Source organism: Myotis daubentonii, chromosome 11, assembly GCF_963259705.1.
Source record: "Myotis daubentonii chromosome 11, mMyoDau2.1, whole genome shotgun sequence".
Classification (NCBI taxonomy): domain Eukaryota; kingdom Metazoa; phylum Chordata; class Mammalia; order Chiroptera; family Vespertilionidae; genus Myotis; species Myotis daubentonii.
Genome location: NC_081850.1, coordinates 31904685 through 31913774, shown reverse-complemented (window position 1 = coordinate 31913774; position 9090 = coordinate 31904685). Strand labels below are relative to the sequence as shown.

General features: G+C 43.3%; 1 pseudogene; it reads right to left on the bottom strand.

Annotated features, from left to right (window-relative positions):
• Positions 1-8547: 8547 nt before the first annotated feature.
• Positions 8548-8647, bottom strand: LOC132212874 (U6 spliceosomal RNA; annotated as a pseudogene).
• Between the last annotated feature and the right edge of the window lie 443 nt (positions 8648-9090).

Genomic DNA, 9090 nt, shown 5'->3' with positions numbered 1-9090 from the left:
TTTGGTAGTTTGCATTAAATTTGATTATCTTGAACCCCCAAATCCCAGAGTCCTCCTTGCTTGCTGAAGCAGTCTCTCTGCCCCTCTCTGAGATACTGGCCATCCCTTGCTTGAAGATCCCATAATGGCTTCACTAAAGCATCAATCTTGCAAAGGTGTGCCAGTGATTCTTTACCTCTGTGTCCACAACCAGAATCAGATCTCCCTATACCCTAGGAAGTTGGATAAGACATCTGACACCAGAGGAGAAGTGAATATAGGGAAAGAATTACAAGCTACTGCTCATGTATATTGACACTAGAGGGTTTCTGTGTAGGACTGGGTTCTAGAACAAGGAAGAAGGAATATAATATTGAGATTGTTGATATATTATAGCACCAGAGATTCTAAATTCAGTGTATTAGCTCAATCAGCCAGGAGTGGCCCTAAGGATTTTCTCAGTTGATTGACTGAAACCAGACTCAACAATGGCCTTCATTAAATTAGATATTAGTTTAAGATACTAGAAATTTCTTGATATAATAGAGAAGAAAGGATCCAAAGGTTTTGTGAGATATAAATGTTGGAATGGATTGATCACGTGCAACATACTCTTCAACCCTCTCAGTGTATCTCTCAGAAGGGCAGAGAGGACAGTCATTTCACCTAAACATCGAGAAATCTCTTGGTAAGAGGAGCAGCAGTGTTCCTGTACTTCTATGCTGGCACCTGTGAGATGATGGTGGAAGATGCCACTTGTTGAAATGGGCTCTCTCATTTCAATGTGGTAGAGGCCAGTGGCAGCACTTTAACACAGAGAAAAGTGGACAAGCTTGCTGTAATGGACAGCAGAGTCAGAGAGGTAATAATCAGGCTTGATCTACAGGGATCTTTGGTGCTCACTAATTAATGAGCAGCCTATGATAATTTTAGTTAATCTGGTGAACCAAAATTTGATGTCACCCAAATGGAGAGAGACCCAATCTCTCAAGCAGTTATCTTACCTACCTGGTTCATAGACCCAGAGCCTCTCAGATGAAGGGAACCTGAAGAAGGAATCCTTGAGCCCTGGCCAGGTGGCTCAGTTAGTTGGAGCATTGTCAGGTACACCAAAGGGTTTCTGGGTCACTTCCAGGTCAGGGAACATGCCTAGGTTCAATCCCTGGTCGGGGTGCATGCAGGAGACAGAAGTCAACAGATTGATGTTTCTCTCTCTCTCAAAAAAATAAAATAAATAAAATAAAATAAAAATATATCCTTGGGTGGGGATTTAAAAAAACCCTTGAGAAAAGATCTTATGATCCTGCTATAAATATACATACATATAAGATATCTGTGTCATTACCAAGTATGATGGTTAATTTTGTGTATCAATTTGGATGGGCCATAGCATCCAGATATGTGGTCAACCATTCTGGATGTTTCTATGAGAATGTTTTGGTTGAGATTAACATTGAAATCAGGAGACTTTAAGTAAAGTAGATTGCCCTCCATAAAGTGGATGGGCCTCATCCAATCAGTTGAAGACTTGAATTGAACAAAAGACTGATCTCCCCTGAGTAAGAAGGAATTTTTTATTGTTGTTAATACTCACCTAAGAATATTTTTTTCCATTGATTTCCCCCCCATTGATATTTAGAGAGAGTGGACGGGAGGGGAAGAGACAGAGAGAGAGAAACATTGATGTGAAAGAGACACATCGATTGGTTGCCTCAGGATCAAGCTTGCAACCAAAGTATGAGCCCTTGACTGGAATCTAACGCAGGACTCTTCAGTCCATGGGCCGACACTCTATCCACTGAGCCAAACTGGCTAAGGCAAGAGGGAATTCTGTAGCAGACAGCCTTTGGACTCAAACTGCAACACTGGCTCTTCTCTATGTCTCCAGTTTGCTACCTGCTAGTGCAGATTTCAGACTTTCCAGCCCCTACACATTAGCCAATTCTTTAAAATCTATAGATAAATGATAGATAGGTAAAATCTTATATATAATCGATACATATAAATATCAATATTTATATACTAGTATATTGATTCTATTTATCTAGAGAACCCTCACTAATACACCAAGCAAATGAAAATACCCAGACTTTTTCTATTAAATCTCCTAGAAAAAGTAGACAATATGTAAGAAGAGATGGCCAATGAAAACAGAGATGGTCCTGGTTGAGTAGCTCAGTTGGTTTTCGTGTAGAAATAAGAAGGAATACACTGCTGAGGTTTGACAGGCTTAGAGAGAAGCACCTGGAAAAATGCTTTGAAGTATTTCTTGCCTTCTTCTCCTCCACTGCATTATACTTTGCTATCAAATCCACAGGAATACAAAACAAAATAAATGCAGAGCACCATTTTTGACATGCCCAGCACAGAGCTTAGCACACAATCAACGCTGAGTAAAAATTCTTCAAACACTATGGAAGCTTAGACCTACAAATATTATGTTTGGATCCATGTTCAGGATTTGCTCTTACAACTAAATGACACACAGATTTAACTTCTAATATCTTGTTTCATAGGAAACCAGCAGGGACTATTTGTATTACTTTAAGGACTCACTGCCTTCTTAAGATAGAATTAAGAAGCCCTAGCTAATTGGCTCAGTGGATAGAGCATCGGCCACGGACTGAAGAGTCCTGGGTTTGATTCTGGACAAGGGCATGTACCTCAGTTGCAGGCTCGATCCCCAATCCTGGTCGAGGCATATTCGGGAGGCAACCCATCAATGTGTCTCTCTCACATTGGTGTTTCTCTCTCTCTGTCCCTCTCCTTCCCTTCCACTCTCTCTAAAAATCAATGGAAAAATACCCTAGGGTGAGGGCTAACAACAACAAAAAGATAGGATTAAGTAATTTATGGATCCTAGGTTCTCAGTAAGAGAACCAAGCAATCCTGGCTCTCAGGAAATGCTCTGTTTTCTGAGAGAAGTGGAATTGTCTAGGGACTTAGATGCAAGCTTGGTACCTGAATTTTCTTTCTGATTTTTGTGTGTGTGTTTTTTTAAATTCAGAGAGGAAAGGAGCCGAAACCGGTTTGGCTCAGTGGATAGAGCGTCGGCCTGTGGACTGGAGGGTCCCAGGTTCGATTCCGGTCAAGGGCATGTACCTGGGTTGCGGGCACATCCCCAGTGGGAGATGTGCAGGAGGCAGCTGATCGATGTTTCTCTCTCATCGATGTTTCTAACTCTCTATCTCTCTCCCTTCCTCTCTGTGAAAAATCAATAAAATATATTAAGAGAGAGAGAGAGAGAGAGAGAGAGAGAGAGAGAGAGAGAGAGAGGAAAGGAGAGGGAGAGAGAAATAGAAACATCAATGATGAGAATCATTGATTGGCTGCCTCTTGCACGCCCCCTACTGGGGATCGAGCCCACAACTGGGCATGTGCCCTTGACTGGAATAGAACCTGGGACCCTTCAGTCCACAGGCTGATGCTCTATCCACTGAGACAAACCAGCTAGGGCTTTCAGGACTTTTGAAGGGTGAGGAAATAGACAATCCACTTACCTCTCAGCTGGGGCCCTGCAAGTGTCTGGTTAGAGTCCCTGGATTTACCAAAGAGCAAATTTGTGAAGTAGATGCATGTTTCCTTTGATTACAATTGAAGAAGGAAGGAGGATTCAGAAAAATGGTTTGTGGCAGTGGGTGGTAGAGAAAACACATTGGAAGAGGTTCATCCTTCTAGTCTTTCTCATTGACCAGCACAGCAGTGTGAAAGGACAGACGGCAAAAGACTGACTGATACAAAGCCCAGAAGAGCAATAATTCACTGTTACGAACAGGCAATGTGCACACAGCATTGGCTTCTAGACCTGGGCTGTTCGTGTACATGTAATGATATTTCAATGCAGAGATGGCCACCTACTCACTGTAACCTCTTGGCTCTGAATGACCTTGTTCAGATTGTAAATAAAAAATAGAGGGGTTTTTTTGTTCTTGTTGTTCTGTTTCTTCTTTTTGACATTAATTTTTGTAAGTGAAACTTTTTTTAAAAAATGCAATGTGTTTTATAATGGAAACAAAATCACATAGAAGACACCAGTGCTCTGGACTAGCAAAGGAGCCAGCTCAAGCAAATAATCATTTGCTGTGAGAGGGGATCAGCAACTCAGCTCTCTGACCACAACCCTGGTGGCTGATTCCTGGCTCTGCCATTTACTGAAATTGTATGTTGTAGCAGATCCTAAGCTTGCTCCAACTCTATTCCTCAGTAAAATACAATCATTGTGAGTTATGAAGAAATGAAAGGTTCATTTCCCTTCCTTTCCTCTTCTTGAACTGCCAAAGTATTCATCTTTACAAACCTAAATATTTACAGAGATTGCTATTTTTATTGTTTGCACCACAATTTCCTAACTTTGGTAAATCAACATGATGCAATAGGAACAAGACGTGTTTGGTCATATACTGGGCAGAAATCTTGTAATACATGCCCACAGGATCAGAAATGGCAAAAGCCATATCTTTCAAAAGACCCGAGAATATGATAAATTCAGAGTAATGTCAGGTACAGGATAATGGATGTCAATGAGGCATTGGTAGGATATTTGGGTACTTTAGTCACCCCGTCCCAAGCCCTAATACATGTCTTCATTATTAAATGCCATGAATGGGCACCCTCGGAACTGATTTGATGCTGAGTCTCTTAAAGAACTATACAAGATATGAAGTCTCCCCAAACTACTCCTGCAAGATCCAGATGAGGAAGACCGCTTAAGCCATGGCCTGAGCACCAATCCTAGGGGACTGAACCACCAGGAATGAGCCAGCACCAGCGCACCCTTTCATAAGGAGGAAACCCACTGGTTTCACCCCTGAATGGAAAGTTAAAAGAACTCCGGCCCTAGTAGTTTGGCTCAGTGGGTAGAGCATCAGCCCTCCGGACTGAAGGGTCTTGCGTTTGATTCCGGTCAAGGGCACATACTTCAGTTGCAGGCTTGATCCCAGGCCGTTGGGGCACATGGGGAAGACAACCAATCCGTGTCTCTCTCTCACATCAATGTTTCTCTGTCTCTCCCTCTCCCTTCCACTCTCTCTGAAAATCGAACCTGGGACCTTTCAGTTCGCAGACCGACGCTCTATCCACTGAGCTGAACCGGCTAGGGCCAGAGAGTGGTCTTAATGGTGTGAATAAAAAGAAAGCAGGAAGGCAGTGATTTTTTCTGGATGAATTGTGACACCCCTCTTAGAATTACACAAGCCAGAACATTATTTGGGAAGATGATCTTTAAGAATAAGAATGCAGACAATAGTGTGGTGATGGCCTGGGGCAGGGGGAGGGTGTGGGCTAGAAAAGACCTATGGGGAAAAAACGGGGACATCTGTAATACTTTAAGTAATAAAGTTTTTTTAAAGAATAAGAAGCCCTAACTAGTTTGGCTCAGTGGATAGAGCGTCGGCCTGCAGACTGAAGGGTCCCAGGTTTGATTCCGGTCAAGAGCATGTACCTTGGTTGCGGGCACATCCCCAATAGGGGGTGTGCAGGAGGCAGCTGATCGATGTTTCTCTCTCATCGATGTTTCTCTCTCATCGATGTTTCTAACTCTCTATTCCTCTCCCATCCTCTCTGTAAAAAAATCAATAAAATATATATTTTAAAAAAAGAATAAGAAAAGGCCTGGCTAGTGTTGCTCAGTGGTTAAGCGTTGACCTATGAACAAGAAGGTCATGGTTGATTCCAGATTAGGCCACATGCCCAGGTTGTGGACTTGATCCTCAGTAGGAGGCATGCAGCCTATCGATGAAGCTTCTCTCTCATGGATGTTTCTTTTCTTTTTAAAAAATATATTTTTATTGATTTCAGAGAGGAAAGGGAGAGGGGAGAGACAGATAGAAACATCAATGATGAAGGAGAATCATTGATTGGCTGCCTCCTGCACACCCCTTACTGGGGATCGAGGCCTGAAAACCATTTATTTCCAGGGGGAAGCAGCTCTCTGGGAAGGGATTTAACCAAACAGATCTGTCCACACGTTGAGAGTCACCCTTATTTGAAGAGAAAAAGCGAAGTCCCTAAAGGAAGCAAGTACGTCTTGAGAAAGAGGCAGGAGCACAGGATGGCCTAGAGTCCTGGCAACTGAAGGCTGAGACTCTGAGAGAGGAAGAGATGTCAGGCACGGCTGTGGGCACTGTACCCAGATTCTCCAAAGAGGTCAGGGGAAAGGAAAACAGGAAAAATTCATTGAAGTTTGCACTGAGGAGACCCCTGTGACCTGTGAGAGAGCAATTGCCCCAGGTCTAAAGCCTGTCACGTAGCGCTGGAGCTGAGAAAGTGAGCAGGCTCTAGCCCTCTGCTTGAGATGCCTGGGGTGAAAGGAGGGAAGAAAATCCTGTGGGGATTGAGAGAACAACGACAGATAGTTTTCAAAACGGGCAGACCCTGCCCTCATGGCATTGGGTGGTTCATTCATGTGGTTCACCTCTTCTGAGGTCCTGTCATGCGGTGTCCTGGATGGTGCTGGCCACGGTGGTGTAATCCGGCACTCCCTGGTCAGAGTTTTACACCAACAGGTATCAGAGTCAATTCCAAAGTTCACTTGGTGGCTAGCTTGTGCAAAGAGCAAACAGGCCATGGGTGTTTGTCCGCCCCCCCCGCCCCTGCCCCCTAAATCCCATTATCTCTAAAATAATGACCTCTGGAAGAGCACCTCCTCTACCATTTTGGAAAAGAAGTATATTAGAGACACTGCATCAGAAAATGCACAGCTCTTCCTTATGTCTGGGGAAGTTGGAGTCCAGACAAATACAGACCTTGCAAAAAAGAAGACAACAACAATAAAACAAAAAGGAAAAAGACTGAGTAGAGTGGAGATGAAAGCACGACACACAAGATGAAAACAGCCAACTTTGTCAGACTGGCCCTGACTGGTGGTGGTGGTGGCTCTGAGGAGGGGATCACAGAGCCTGTGAGAGGGGAAGGATCCTGAGGCTAATTCACAGTTCAGGGGGTGGCATAAGGGTGGGATCTGGGGGTGGGGGTTCAGCTGTTAGCAACAGCCACTGTGGGGTGGGTAGAAGATCTTTCCTCACCAAAAGCCAGAGCTTGGCTTCAGGCAGTTTTGTGGGTTGTTGTTTTTTTAAGTTGTAGTAGGCAGAGGTTCCAGCAAGCAATAACTCCAAAGAAAGGTCTAGTCACTTGAATTGGAGGATAAATTCCAAAACTATAAGGACCTAGAGACACTGAGGTAAGAGAACATCCCCTTAGAACTTAAAATAACTTGGTGGCAGAGTCAATAAATGATACAGGATGCCCATTACTAAAAATCCAGGCAAAATCTCAGTTATTGGAACCAGGAATAGGATCCAAGTGGTCACCAGCCACACCTACCCCAGGCTAAGCAGGAAAACTAAGCTCCTAAATATTTACCCTGCTTAAATACCAGATTAGTGGATTACTCTTAGAGTCTGAGATAAATTAAGGTCTGCAGCAAGGGAGGAAGTGAAAGGGATTTGGGGCCAGAACCAGGTCAGTCATTGCCAAAACTATGTGTACAGCTCAGCCTTGGGCACTGACTGCTGAAGTGTTTTCCAACACCACCAAGTGATTGTAGGAGTTCAGAAAGAGTCATCCTAAGACAGCGGTTCTCAACCTGTGGGTCGCAACCCCTTTGGGGGTCGAACAACCCTTTCACAGGGATGGCCTAAGACCATCGGAAAACACATATATAATTACATATTGCTTTTGTGATTAATCACTATGCTTTAATTATGTTCAATTTGTAACAGTGAAATTGTGGGTCACCACAACATGAGGAACTGTATTAAAGGGTTGCAGCATTAGGAAGATTGAGAACCACTGGCCTAGATGCTCTTCTACCTCCATGTGACCTATCAAAACTCTGCCATCCGCCGAAACCGGTTTGGCTCAGTGGATAGAGCGTCGGCCTGCGGACTGAGGGGTCCCGGGTTCGATTCCGGTCAAGGGCATGTACCTGGGTTGTGGGCACTTCCCCAGTGGGAGATGTGCAGGAGGCAGCTGATCGATGTTTCTCTCTCATCGATGTTTCTGACTATCTCTCTCTCTTCCTCTCTGTAAAAAATCAATAAAATATATTTAAAAAAAAAACAAAACTCTGCCATCCTATAATGTACATCTATTACTTGATATTCTGAAAATACATCTGTAGTCTCTTTTTTAAGTTGAAACAAAGAGCAGCAATTGTTACCCATCCACAGTGCCTTATTCTACCCCTTCTTATCTGTGTACCTGTGGGCAGGTTACTTACTCTCTTTAAGACTGAATATCTTCACCTGAAAATGAGATTTTTAATAACCACTTAACATAAGTTAAAAATAAATAACAATACATTTTAATAAGTCACACACTGTATGTAAAACACCTTGCGGGGGTCCTAGCATATAGTAAGCTTGGTGTTTTTCTTTTTTTAAAATATGGAATGCTTGCCCTGGCTGGTGTGCTCATTGGTTAGACTGTTGCAGGGTCAACCCCCAGCCCCAGTCAGACACAACCAATCTATGTGTCTCTCTCACATCAATGTTTCTCTCCCTTCTACTCTCTCTAAAAAATCAATGGGGAAAAAATATCCTCGGGTGAGGATTAACAATACATACATACATACATACAGAATGCTTCACAAATTTGTGTGCCATCTTTGCACAGGGATCATGCTAATTACTGAATCGGTCCAATTTTAGTATACTAGTATGTGCTGCCAAAGCAAGCACTAGTAAGCTTTCAATAAATGTTAATCTCTTTTCTCTCTGTGTGTGTTCATCCCAATATAAAATAATTCATACCTCCTTTACTGTCCAGTAAAACTTCTTTTGTGAAAACAAAATGTGCACATCATACGTCCCACTTTGTCCTATAGTGTTGTTGTTGTTGTTGTTAATCCTCACCCGAGGATACTTTTTCCATTGATTTTTAGAGAGATTGGGAGGGAGGGAGGGAGGGAGGGAGGGAGGGAGGGGGAGAGAGAGAGAGAGAGAGAGAGAGAGAGAGAGAGAGAGAGAGAGGAACATTGATGTGGGAAGAGACATATCAATTGGTTGCTTCCTGAGAACAAAGGAATGAACCTGCCACCCAGATACCTGCCCTTGATCAGTAATGGAACCTGAAACCTTTCGGTACTTGGGCCAACACTCAGCATTAACATGC